The sequence below is a fragment of the Chiloscyllium plagiosum genome, unplaced genomic scaffold (genome assembly GCF_037043375.1).
Source record: "Chiloscyllium plagiosum isolate Xiang-an unplaced genomic scaffold, Cpla_swu_hap1 HiC_scaffold_2, whole genome shotgun sequence".
NCBI lineage: Eukaryota > Metazoa > Chordata > Chondrichthyes > Orectolobiformes > Hemiscylliidae > Chiloscyllium > Chiloscyllium plagiosum.
Genome location: NW_028270140.1, coordinates 82855067 through 82869318, shown reverse-complemented (window position 1 = coordinate 82869318; position 14252 = coordinate 82855067). Strand labels below are relative to the sequence as shown.

Genomic DNA, 14252 nt, shown 5'->3' with positions numbered 1-14252 from the left:
CTATAACAGACTTCATAGAAAAGATGGGTCTAGAAGGATTGATGCAAATGCTAACTGATAGAAAGGAGTCCTGTTGTGGACTAGAAACAACTTAGACTACAGAACCTAACGAAAAATGCTTATGTGTGCCAAAATGGGAATATTTGTGCAGCTCCACGTGTGTGTAAACTGAGCAAATATCAATGCAGTTGGATAACTTGGATAATGAATTATTGCATCTTCTAAAACTTGTTTCAGAAACTTTCCAAATAAGACCAAATTGAAAATATTGATGTTATTTTATACTGTTGACCGGCTTCAGTATTCTAATGGTTTTCAAAGAAGGTGTTTTATCATTAAAGTAAGTTTTAGTTTAAATAGGTTTCAAGTACTGTATATATTGTACTATTCTTTGTCTACACTTTTTTAAAAAACATGACTAGAATATTTTACTGGATTAAGATCAGATTCCTCCCTAATTTGTAAAAAGAATGGTTTTGACAATAGTATTAATTCTCACTGCAGTCTTCTTTACCGTGTATCTGCTCTTTTACCATATTTATTAATCCAGCATTTTCTTTCCTAGCATCAATGGTGCAACAATTTGGAAGCCTGAACTGGTACTTTATAAAGAGGGAAGAAAAACTGCCAAAATATGCACAAATTGTGTTGTTTGAACATTTAGCTGTTGAGTGCAAAAACTTTGACCTGTACCTGCAATGCATGAAAGAATTGATGCACCAGTCTGACTGAAGTCATATTGTTTTGTTCTGAGTGCTGGAATACATACTTGTACGGAACAGATACAAATATATTTTAGGTGAGTCACAAAAACTCAAAATGAAAAGTATTATCTGCAGGCCTTGGATGAACCAGAATGGAGGAGTCATTACTTTTTAAATTTGTATTACATCAATTTAATTTAGAAAAAAAATCATATATTTGACCTTTTAGACTTATAATGACCAGATTGTGAGATTTGAGTTACTTGCCTGACTGGTAAAATACAAATTTTGTTAAATAAGCTTGGCAACAGGAAGCAATATCAGGCCCTGAACGTGTGCATCGGGAAGATACGGTGATTATCCTGCATCTATTCCATGATTGCCATGTACAAGTGTAATTATGTTGTTTGTTGGCTATGTTTATTAGCAGAGGTCCAAAATTGTAACTAGAGGGCAACTTTTTAAGACTAGCCTCACCTTATACATGTAACTAGAACAAATGCTTGCAATTTCAGAATGTTGCTCCCTCCCTACCTTGCACACTTAACACTTTTTAATATTTGGGTAATTGAAATCCACTACTACTGTCTTACACTCTTACTCAAATTCCATTACATATTTGAACCTCTATCTCGCCCCTGATTGTTTGTTCATTTGCAGGCAAATAGTACAGAGTCGACAGTATGTTCGCACTTGTGCTTTTTCCAAGTTGACCAACATGACTTCATGAGATGATACTTCCAAGATATCACCTGTTTTCACTTGTATAATTGATTCCTTGAGCAATATTGTGATCGCCCCTCCTCTTCTATCCCCCTCTATATTTTGTCTGAATATCCCATAACCAGAAATATTGAGCTGCCAAACCTTCACATGTTACAGCTAAGTCTGGGTCATAGCTATGATATAGTCCCACATGCCTGTGTCATCAGCTTGTCTGTCTTATTCCTCAAGCTTTTTGCATTAAAATATATTCCATTAGCCTTGCTAAACTCAATTCTTTCTTACCGGTTTCCTTTTCCTTCCAGAATTACTTACAATCATGTCTAACTTCGAATTCCATCTCAGCTTCACATCCCTCTGAACTACCCATCATGCTTCCATTCCCTGCCAATTCATTTTAAATCCACCCCAACAGGATTAGCAATCTGTGCACAAGGATGTTAGTCCCATCCCTCTTGAGGTGTAACCCGACTAATTTGTACAAGTCCATTCTCCTGCTTCGCCACCTTAATGGAAATGGTCCTGGTGCCTCAGGAATCAAAATCCTTACCTCCTGCACCATCTCTCCAGCCATGCATATTTCTGCTCTGTCCTTATGGGATGGTTGCATCTTCAGAATAGATGCAACTGTGGAGGTGGAATAATGAAATGGAATCCTCCGTAATATGTAAGGCATGACGGAGACTAACTCCGGTTTTTCACCTTATCAAAGGCCTTTCTTTTGCTTTTGGCCCAGCCCCATCCCTTACTGAAAACCCATTATTGAGATCACAGATCTGAAATATTAATCTGTTTGCTCTCTCTGCAGATGATGTCTGACCTGCTAACAATTCCTACCATTTCTTTGCTTTATTTTATCTGCCACAAATCCTTTTTATAGATTTTGATTTCTAATTCATTTTTTAATTCTCAACTCTCTCTATTACAATCTCCATAAATGGATTAAATGCAATTCTGTGATTTTCTCTCTGCCCAATTTTTGTTTTATAATTAGTTTTCAAAATCTACCTTCCCTGCTCTGCAGGTCCAATTTTCAACTCTGTTCAAGTAACAAATTAGGCTATATGTTTCAACAGTTCTATCGAGTCACCCAATTTGTTATTCTTTCGTAAACTTGAACAATGAGCCCATTACCTCTCATACGTAGGATTACCATTCAGGATCTTGGTAATGTGCTCTGTCCTCTGCCAGTTCATGTTGCCATTGTTGCAATATTATTTTTGAGAGCTTATATAGTCTCCTAGAAAGGCACTCAGTAGCAAAATTCTTCAATGTTCTTATGTACGACATTTCTAAAAAAAAAGTCTGTGTTCTTATTTATGAGCAGTAGCTGTTTTCCAGTACTCTGAAAAATTCCTATTGTCATTTTTTTTGGCCATCTCCATTACAGAGACAGTTGACTGCATACATCCACAGGGACACCACTTTGCAAGCACAGACTGAGGCAAGGAGACAGGTCTCCATGAACTTCCACAGCCCATATAGGAATTGAAGTCATGAAATTCTGCATCACGCTCTAGTCATCTGGACAACTGAGCTAACCATTTATCAATAATGTGGGAGAGCAAAATTACATTTTTCGCAACAAATTAATTTTTAGTAATTAGGATGTAACCTGAATGAAGAAAACTCTGAAAAGAAAGTCCCCCACCAGTAAAGTACAGAGAGATCTGTATTCTTTTATATTTCAAAATCTGTATAGTCTTGAGTTTTCAAATTGCTATGGCTTATCCTTTGATTTATCAAGGTTATCATCAATGACTGAAGTTATCTTCCTTTTATTATCCCTGAATCAAAGCTAGCTATAAAGGAGAAAAATGGCCCATTATTCAGTTTGTAAGCAGTGAAACAATGTTAATCTGTAGAATAGAACATACTATCTTGGTTTAAAAAAAATGTTGCCTTTGCACCATTTACTCTGTGATGAAGGAAAGCATTGTCGTGGAATGATTTTTTTTTCTGTCGTTCAAGTACTTTATTCAGTACGTTGGGGTTGGCACAAAAAAAATCCACAAACTGAGCATGGAATATACCAAAATGATTAAAACAATGATATATCTACAATATAGAGAATTGCGCTTCTATGGAATATTGTGTCTGCAGCTAGTCTAATGATGCAGATACATTTAGATTCATGTTTTTTTGACACTTTCCAAGGAAATGTTTGTTTAATTTGCAAATTTCTAAGTTTATTTAAACTTTTTTTTAAAGTTCATATAAAGACTTCATTTTCTGGTTGCATTGCACAGTTTTGTTCTGTTTTCCACATATAAAATTTCTAATTAATGTACAATTTTAACAGCTATTGCTTGTGCACAAGTATTCACGTATAACTCACGGTTTAAAAATTTGGAGCCACTGTTAAGTTAAATCTTAATCCCAAAAGCACTCCTTATGGTACTCACACCATAGATAATTAATTTCTCTATTACCCCTGCATGGCTTAAATAATTTCATTAACCGTGTGTTGAGAATCTGAGCCTCTCCCTGGAACCTTCACACAATACCAATGGTATTGTTAATAAACAGAATACTTTATTAAATGCTGATCCTAATTCCTTTTAACACAATTTTTTACGAGAGATTCAGAACATTACCACTTGTTTGAAGATTTTGAACAGCTTTGGTGTGACGATGTGCTTATTTCCAAGATAAAATGGGGCTACAAAGGAGCATATATCCTCCAGAGTCCATTTAGATATTTGAAATCTTCAAAGTATGGTAATACTTTGCACCACAGTTTGCCCAAGTCACTTCTAAGCTGGGGCTTGTTTCCTGACAGTGTTGCCAGCATTATTTAATTCATTGTAATTTTGTTCTGATGATCGTGGCTTTGCATCGACTTCAAAAATATCTAAGCAATGGATAGTGTTATCAAAATATTACTTTGAATAATTGGTTCTGAAGCAGTTTCCCTGGTGTGGTTTTTAACATTTTCACCTAAATCACAGAAGACTGTTTTCTCTTTCCTGTGTGTGAGGAGACTAGGGATTTGCTTTAGGCCACCTTAGCCACCTTTCTGCAAGAAACAATACCAGACGTTAAATTTGGGATAACTCTGGAGCATCCAGGCTGAGGAGCTGCTGCTTTCCTGGGAAATTGGAACAGAGCAGCTTGTGGAACAGCCAAGGTTTCTCTCCATTTGTTATGAAGACCAAGCACCACCAAAATCTAGAGAGAAAGCAGATCCACAGGTGGTTGAAGGCCAAAATCCAACAGAAGCCCATGACCATAGGAATAGATGGTAAGCAGAAAGAGCGCAGGGAATTTAGCAATTTGCTATTAGCCATGACACATGGATTCTTTGGTGTAGTTAACTTCATCTATAGCCCAAGTACCTAAGGACATGCCTCACTCTGAGCTAAGAATGGAATGGTGCACACGAAGGACAGAGTAGCAGTCGGTGCTTCAGGAAGGTGCTGCAGAGTACAAAATCCAATCCTATGGCGCAGTCAGTTATAATAGGGAGAACAAAGCCTTTTAAAGTTTGAATGCTTATAAACATGGGCCTTTCATGTACCCCTTGTTCATAAAAATATAAATGGGAAGGTAGCTTATGGTTTATTGTGTCCTTTAACTGCAAAACCTGGAGAATTTGTGATGAGGATGAAGAGGGTTGAGGATTCTGCATTCAAACTATTACTTCAAATTCCAGCCTTCCTCTCCAAGGTAACTGGATCAATATATTGCCTATGAAAGTTTTGATCATTATCAGATCTTCAGCGTGTTATTTGTTTGTTTTAGCATTGTGGAGCTATATTTCTTAAGTATACTTTCTTCTGGCATGATTCTCTGACGCTTGTCCAGTTCTAGCTATCATCTCTCCCTTTAGTACAGATGAATTCCAGTAAGGAATCAACGTCTTGCTTTATATGATCACTAATAGTATTGTCATTGTCCTTTGACATACAACATTTGAATTGATGTCATTGCAGCATTTTGTTTTGTTCTGACATCTGTCAATCAGTGTGATTCCAGTTAGACCTCAGACCTCTGACAATACAATTGCTTCTCTCCAAGTGGGTGTTGTTAAACTCCCAAGCAGTCAGTGAGCTCCTGAAAATTATTTATTTTACGTCAGTTGTGATCACAGCTCAGAATTCTGACAGTTAAGTCAGTTGGATTTGTAAATAAAGCCTCACAACTTTTTAATTATAAGTCAGATAGCATTGATAGTGTTTATTTGAATTTTGCCACCCCCAGAAGATGAGAAAGTGATATCTATAATAGCAATTCTGATTTCACAATCCTGCAATGTCTCCACCACCATTGAATGTTGGTGCTCTGTGGTGGTACCCTCATTTTCAAAGTATTAATATACCGAAGGAATACATCGCTGGAGGTGCCAATTTTCAGGCGACGTGTTAAATTAAGACTCTTTATGCCTTTTCAGATGAACATAAAAATAACACAACGCTGCTTGAAAGAACAGTGGGGGTGTTCTCTGCAGTTATCCTTCAATCAACATCACTAATACACTATCACCTTGTTATTTGGTGAACTTGCTATGTGTAAATTGACTGCCATAATCTCCTACTTTACAACAGAAACTACATTTCAAAAGTATTTAATTGATTTCAAAGTAAGTAATATTACAAATAAGCATTAACATTTTCTCCACAGATGCTGCCAGTCCTGCTGAGTTTCTCCAGCGTCCAGAGTATTTTGCTTTTCCTTTACTTGGTTGTAAAGCACTTTGAAAAGCCATCAGGTTCTGGAAAGCATTGTATAAGGTTGTAGATTCATTCGTTTGAACTAGTATGGTTTTCTGCAGCTGTTTTGTCACTTTGCTAGGTGGCACGGTGGATCAGTGGTTAGCACTGCTGCCTCACACCGCCAGGGTCCCAGGTTCAATTCCAGCCTTGGGTGACTGTCTGTGTGGAATTTGCACATTCTCCCTGTGTCTGCATGGGTTTCCTCCGGGTGCTCCGGTTTCCTGCCACATTCCAAAGATGTGCAGGTCAGGTGAATTGGCCATGCTAAATTGCCCATAGTATTAGGTGCTTTAGTCAGAGGGGTGGGGGGGTTATTCTTCGGAAGGTCGGTGTGGACTTGTTGGGCCGAAGGGCCTGTTTCCACACTATAGGGAATCTAATCTAAAAAAAAAGTGACGCAACATCTGCAGAAAACCACACCAGTTTGGTGAACGAATCTATGACCTCATCCACAACCCGAGCTACAGATCTTTTCAAAAACTCTAAGCATTGTATAAATGCAGCTGTTCAGGATAGTGGGAAAATTATCCACACTCTACTGCCTGCTTTTCGAAATTGGTGGGCAAACACCGAATGGATTGCAGCAGATCAGGAAAGCAGCTCTCTATCACCTTCTCAAGGGAAACTAAGGATGGGTAACAAACACTACTCAAGCCAGCGAAGTCCACATCCTATAAATGAATATTTTTAAAACGCAACAATCTTCCTACTTAGGTGTTGCTGAGGTAAAAGAACATTTTACCAAGACTTTCTGTCTTGCAATCTTCAGGACATTTGAAAAATGCACAAACCACATGGATGGCTCTGTCACTGTCTTTTTCAGGCCTGAACATTCAAACAAGGAACAAGAGGGAGCCACTTTCTTGATTCACTGAAATCCACTTGGATTTTCCTTTAAGCTGGTGGCCTTCATAGCCTTGGAAGGTGATGTCTCAGGAAGCTTGGTGAGCTATTGTAGTATACCTTGTGGTTGGGTCATACTGCACCACTGAGTGTCAGTGATGGAGGGATTAATGCTCGCAATGCCAGTCAAGTAGCTGCTTTGTCCTGAATGCTGTCAAGTTTCTGGAATGTTATTGAAGTAAGTAGGGAGTATCATACTCTTGGACTGAACCTTGTAGATGGTGAACAGGTTATAGAGAAACGGGTGGTAAGTTGCTCACTGCGGAATTCCTTGTCTCTGGCCTGTTCTTTTAGCTACTGCGTTTATATGGTGAGTCCATTTTATTTTTTTTGTCAGTGGTAACTCCCAGAATGTTGATAATGGTTTTGTCATGGTAATTCCGTTGAATGCCGAGGGATAATGAGTAGATTCACTTGTTGAAGGTGATCTTTACCTGGCACTTGTGTGGCATGAATGTTACTTGCCACTTGTCATCCAAAGCCTAGATATTGTCCATGTCTTATTGCATTTGGATGTAGGCTGCTACTGTATCTGAGGAGTCGTAAATGGTGCTAAACACTGTAGTGTATTAGTTGTGTGTTTATATATGTATAGTATGTATCTAGGTGGTAGAGGTAAATCTCTAAGAAGTTGCTGTACGTTGTACTTCATTTAAAGATATGCAGTTGCTGTTAAATCTTATTGATGTGATAAGAATTGAAAGATTTGAGAGGATTCCTGTAGCACAGTGCTGCTACTACAATTGCATGAACCACTTTAAAACATTTGCAAGTGTTATTCAATAAATATTGTACTAATATAAGTTGTACAATAATAATTTCAACAATGAAATGCCAGTATATACATTTGGCATGAGAATGCCTTGTGTTTATACTTTTGTCCATTTTTAATAATATTAAGAAATATTCTGTTTCACACTGACCATGTCAAGGATGGTTTTTCTGATGGAACAAGCACTAACACCCTTCATGATTATTTTCACATGATACATTTAAGATCTTTGCATCTGCAGCACATGAAGATTACATAATACACTCCATCCCACATTCAAAATCATTCCTTTTCCTCAGCCTGATTGTTGAGAAATACGCTGAAGTGTTCTCTGTGACTGTTTGCTGCAAGCCCATCTTCAATAGTTAACGTATACGTTTGGATTTATATAGCTGCAGACTGTACAAAATTGGCCTGATCAGCAATCTTTTAAATAGAGTCTGAGCTGTTTTCTCACTTGCATTTGATGCAGAAATAGAACACAGCAAATCTATCCTCTGGGACAATGGCTATTCTGATCAGATCATTATTTGATGTGCTTTGCACAAACTCTCAAATGAGCCAAAGGCTGCCACTCTGGGATCTGAAAATTGCCCAGTCTACCTCAATTATCTGGAAAGGCAAACTATCTCATAAATCTGAACAACAGGTTAAGCAAGCAGTTTCACGCTGCTCCTATGGCGTTACTGCACAAGTCGTATTTTCCATTCAGGCGTCAGTCTAAAAATACAGCTCGCCTACCTCACTGTTGAACAACATTGTGTATGAATTTCAGTATTGGTGTAGAGCCAAGTACATAAACCATATGTTCTAATGTTTGGCTGATTTGAATCAAACAACATGTTCCTTTGGTTGCTCTTAATATACTTGAATAGAATTAGTACCCAACCAGACAGCAATTGAAAAACTCCAAATCAAATGTTTTGAGTATGATTCTGTGTTTGGACAGCATTTACTGAATATTCCTGAATGCACTAATAGCTACATAAATAAACAATTTAATATGATCAACCAAGACAGTAATACAACTTTATTTACTATTGCAAGAATTGACATGCAGTCAGATGCAGGGACTAGTTCCCTTCATATCTTTGCATTTTTAAAATTATCAGGGAGCTTGGGAAATCTATAGTTCCCTATCACTTTCCTGATTGCAATAACTCACCCAAACACTTTTGTATAATTTGTTACAATTGTTTGAAATTTGGTATTCCTGATTAATTCAAAACAAACGTTTTGGCAATGTGCTTCACACTTCAGTAATTTTTTAATCCTGAGAATGATATTTTTGTGGCTACCCTATCCAATGCTCCTCATTCTCTTTATCTATATCACTTAGCTATCATTCCTCATAGATTGAAAAAGTGTGCGGGTTCCAAAAGATACTCATCTCTCCATGGCTAGACCCTCTTCTCACAACTCCACTTGCAGTCCTGCACGCTTGGGAGATGTCTGCACTTCAGCCCCAGCTCAGGCCTTTTCCCCAACCCTTGCTTTAATCATTCCTCCATTTGTGGATATATTTTCAGTTGTTTCAACCCTTACACTTTGAAATGCAAATCTAATCTCTATATGTTTCTTTTTAAGACAATTCTTAAACCCACCTTTAAACTGCCCTAACATCTCCTTACATAGCTTGCTGTTAGATGCTATTTGATCATTATCCTCTGAAGCTCCTTGGGGTGTTTCACTGGATAAAAGGAAGTCAGTTGTTTGGGGTCTTGTGGTGCAGTTGTGTGTCCCTACCTCTGAGCCAAGAGGCTCATGTTGAAGTTTTCTTTTCCAGAGGTAACGAGTAACATCGCTGAACAAGTTGTTCAGAAAATATCTAAGGTGGCATAGTGTTAAAGTCTCTGGTCAAGTAATCCAAGCTAGGGCCACATGTTCAAAGGATCTTGTGGCACAGTGATAATACCTCTGAGCCAGGAGGCCTGGGTCCAAGTCTCACCTACTCCAAAGGTGTATCTCGACATCTTTGAACAGGCTGATTACTCAATACAATGGACATAGGTATTTTTATGCTGATAAATCAGGCAACGAGAACATGTCCAGACTTTCCTTCGTTCATCCATACTTAGATCTTTGAATCTAATATAGTCACGCTTTAAGATTGGGAATAATAACTGAGACAAGAAAAACTGGAATGTCAGTTATTACCAACTGGGCACCATCTACATGTTAAGATCATTAAAATGATAGTCCTGTCTTTTGACTAAAAGATGTGATTTTAATAAATGTCTATCTGTTCTGGTCCTGGAGATACACTCATGAAAGATGTACTATTGTGCAGTGAAGGTAGAACCCCGTCACCCCTCTCCATACAAATAGAATCTAAGATTCCTTAACCTTTTCCAAAGTCACGCATGAAATGTCAGGTGAAGCCCTCAGGTATAACTTAGAGACCAAAATGTACAGCAAGATGATATGAATCACTGTCACTCTAAAATGTAGAATCAGCAGTTCCAAACCCTTTCTACCTGGGCAAGTAAAAGGGAAAAAAGCTGTTCCAAGAGGTTTAGTATTGATTTTTTTTTACGAACAAAGAGACTTTCTGTAGTTACATGATATATCATAATCAGGTAATTTGTACTCGTGTTTCAACAGCTGAAGAACTCTACCTTAAAAAAAAATTGTCGACTTGCAAAAAAGTGTAGAATACTTCCAATATTGAGCTTCTAACAAACAAAATATCTTTTTGAAAAGATCAAATGTCAGCTGTTTTGTTGAAAACATTATTTCGCAATATGTTACAGAATTCTAATCACTGTGTTGACCTCTTGCCTCCCATTCCCCCTCCTCAGGTTACATACGATTAGAAACATTGTGCTCTCTAGAGTGAATTTTCCTTGCTCTACTGTATTTGCTTCAAAGAAAATTTACACCTATGAATCAAAAATCAATAGGACCTTAATCCAACATACAACAGACATCCTAAGTAGTGCCAAGGAAAACCAATTAAATAGAAGCACTGCCTCCATGAGGCAATGAAACAAATCTAAAGATATCCAAACAGAAAGATGCATATCTAAAGCTATACCAAAGAGAAAATGGATACCCTATCCTCTCCAATCACTTCATCCTCAAGTAAAATATATTTCTCCTCCATGGATCAATCTATTTCTCTCACCACCATGAAATTAACAGATAATTGTTTTCCTCCCAATGGTCACTTTATGTTAAATGGCATTAAAATGTGCAATAGCCTGACTCTATTGCATTATCTGTGATGAAGACATACAATAAAAAAAATTGACTTTTGCAACAAATAATATGACAGGGTTTCAGGTTTTATGACTTTTATTGTAATAAGCTAAAAGTGACATAAACTAAACATCATCTAAGACATACCTAATACTCTAAACTATAAAGTAGAAAGCACTCATTAATATTTTAATATGTCCAGTAGTTCCACACCACGTGCATATATGACATAACAAGTGCTCTAATGGATTACTCTTTTTTTATGAAACAGTGCTCCGCCACTTCCAGGTTCCTATGGCTTCACTGAAATGTAACATACAGACCTTACTAGGGTAAATATTTGATCAGAGTCCATTCTCACTACATTGTTTTGCCTGTAAACCTGCCAAGGTTTAGGTTGAGAGGGGAAAAATATAGTCATAGAGACATACAGCATGGAAACAGACTCTTTGGTCCAACTGGTCCATGCTGACCAGATATCCTAAACTAATCTAGTCCCATTTGCCAGCACTTGGCCCATATCCCTTTAAAAACTTCCTATTCATATACCCATCCAGATGCCTTTTAAATGTTGCAATTGTACCAGCCTCCACCACTTCATATGACAGCTCATTCCATACACGTACTACCCTCTGTGTGAAAAAGTTGCCCCTTTGTTCTCTTTAATATCTTTCCCCTCTCACCCTAAACCTTTGCTCTCTAGTTCCGGACTCTCCAACCCCAGGGAAAAGACTTTGTCTATTTATCCTATCCATGCCCCTCATGATTTTATAAACCTCTATGTGGTCACCCCTCAGCCTTCAACGCTCGAGGGAAAATAGCCCCAGCCTCTTCAGCCTCTCCCAATAGCTCAAATCCTCCAACTGTGGCAACATCCTTGTAAATCTTTTCTGAGCCCTTTCAAGTTTCATAACATCCTTCCGATAGGAAGGAGACCAGAATTGCACTCAATATTCCAAAAGTGGCCTAACCAACGTCCTGTACAGCCGCAGCATGACATCCCAACTCCTGTACTCAGTACTCTGACCAATAAAGGAAAGCATACCAAGCGCATTCTTCACTATCCTATCTACCTGTGACTCCACTTTCAAGGAGCTATGAACCTGCACTCCAGGTCTCTTTGTTCAGCGACACTCCCTAGGACCTTAGTATTAAGTGTATAAGTCCTGCTTTGATTTGCTTTCCCAAAGCACAGAACCTCGCATTTATCTAAATTAAACTCCATCTGCCACTCCTCAGCACATTGGCCCATCTGATCAAGATCCCATTGTAATCTGAGGTAACCTCTTTGCTGTTCATTACAGCTCCAATTTTAGTGTAATCTGCAAACTTACTAACTATATCTCCTATGCTCTTATCCAAATCATTTATATAAATGATGAAAAGTAGTGGACCCAACACCGATTCTTGTGGCACACCATTGGTCACAGGCCTCCAGTCTGAAAAACCACCCTCCACCACCACTCTGTCTTCTACCTTCGAGCCAGTTCTATATCCAAATGGCTAGTTCTTTCTGTATTCCGTGAGATCTGTCCTTGCTAATCAGTCTCCCATGAGGAAACTTGTTGAATGCCTTACTGAAGTCCATATAGATCACATCCACCACTTTCCTCATCAGTCCACTTTGTTACTTTTTCAAAAAACTCAGTCAAGTTCGTGAGATATGAATTCCCATGCACAAAGCCGTGTTGATTATCCCTAATCAGTCCTTGCCTTTCCAAATATTTGTAAATCCTGTCCCTCAGGATTTTCTCCAACAACTTGCCCATCACCAACATCAGGCTTACTGGTCGATAGTTCCCTGGCTTGTCCTTACCACCTTCTTAAATAGTGGCACCATGTTAGCCAACCTCCAGTCTTCCAGCATCTCACCTGTGACCATCGATGATACAAATATCTCGTTACGAGGCCCAATAATCACTTTTGTAGCTTCCGCAGAGTTCTAGAATATACCTGATCAGGTCCTGGGAATAAATCCACTCTTATGCATTTCAAGACATCCAGCACTTCCCCCTCTGTAATATGGACATTTTTCAAGATGGCACCATCTATTTCCCTACATTCTATATCTTCCATATCCTCCACAGTAAACACTGATGCAAAATATTTGTTTGGTATCTCCCCCATCTCCTGTAGCTCCACACAAAGGCTGCCTTGCTGATCTTTGAGGGGTTCTATTCGTTCCTTTATTGCCCTTTTCTCCTTAACATATTTGTAAAAACCCTTTGGATTCTCCTTGTCCCCTTTTTGCCCTCCTGATTTCCTTCAGGTATGCTCCTATTGCATTTATTCTCTTATAAGGATTCATGCTGTTTACACCTGACATATGCATTTTTTTTTAACCAAACCCTCAATTTCTTTAGTCATCCAGCATTTCCTACACCTACCAGACCTTCCTTTCATCTTAACAGGAATATACTGTCTCTGGGCTCTCGTTATCTCATTTCTGAAGGCTTCCCATTTTCCAGCTGTCCCTTTACCTGCGAATATCTGCCCCCAATCAGCTTTTGAAAGTTCTTGCTTAATACCGTCAAAATGAGTTTTCCTCCAATTTAGAGCTTCAACTGTTAGATCTGGTCTATCCTTTTCCATCACTATTTTAAAATTAATAGAATTATGGTCACTGGCCCCAAAGTGCTCCCTCATTGACACCTCAGTCACCTGCCCTGCCTTATTTCCAAAGAGTAGGTCATGTTTTGCACCTTCTCTAGTAGGTACATCCACATACTGACTCAGAAAATTTTCTTGTATACTCTTAACAAATTCCTCTCCATCTAAACCCTTAACACTATGACAGTCCCAGTCTCTGTTTGGAAAGTTAAAATCCCCTACCATAATCACCCTATTATTCTTACAGATAGCTGAGATCTCCTTACAAGCTTGTTTCTCAATTTCCCTCTGACTATTAGGAGGTCTATAATACAATCCCAATAAGGTGATCATCCCTTTCTTATTTCTCAGTTCCACCCAAATAACTTCCCTGGATGTATTTCTGGGAATATCCTCCCTCAGTACAGCTGTAATGCTATCCCTTATGTCATCCCCCCCTCCTCTCTTGCCTCCCTTTCTATCCTTCCTGTAGCATTGGTATCCTGGAACATTATTGTGGCAGTTCTGTCCATCCCTGAGCCACTTTCCAGTAATTGCTATGATATCCCAGTACCATGTTCCTAACCATGCCCTGAGTTCATCCCTGTTCGGCCTCTTGCATTGAAATTTATGCAGTTTAATTTA

General features: G+C 38.5%; 1 protein-coding gene across 4 annotated transcripts in view; it reads left to right on the top strand.

Moving 5' to 3' along the window:
- The window catches only part of LOC122560729 (sorting nexin-24), a 166128-nt gene that overhangs the window by 60420 nt on the left and 91456 nt on the right, over window positions 1–14252 (top strand). The window lies entirely within an intron of this gene.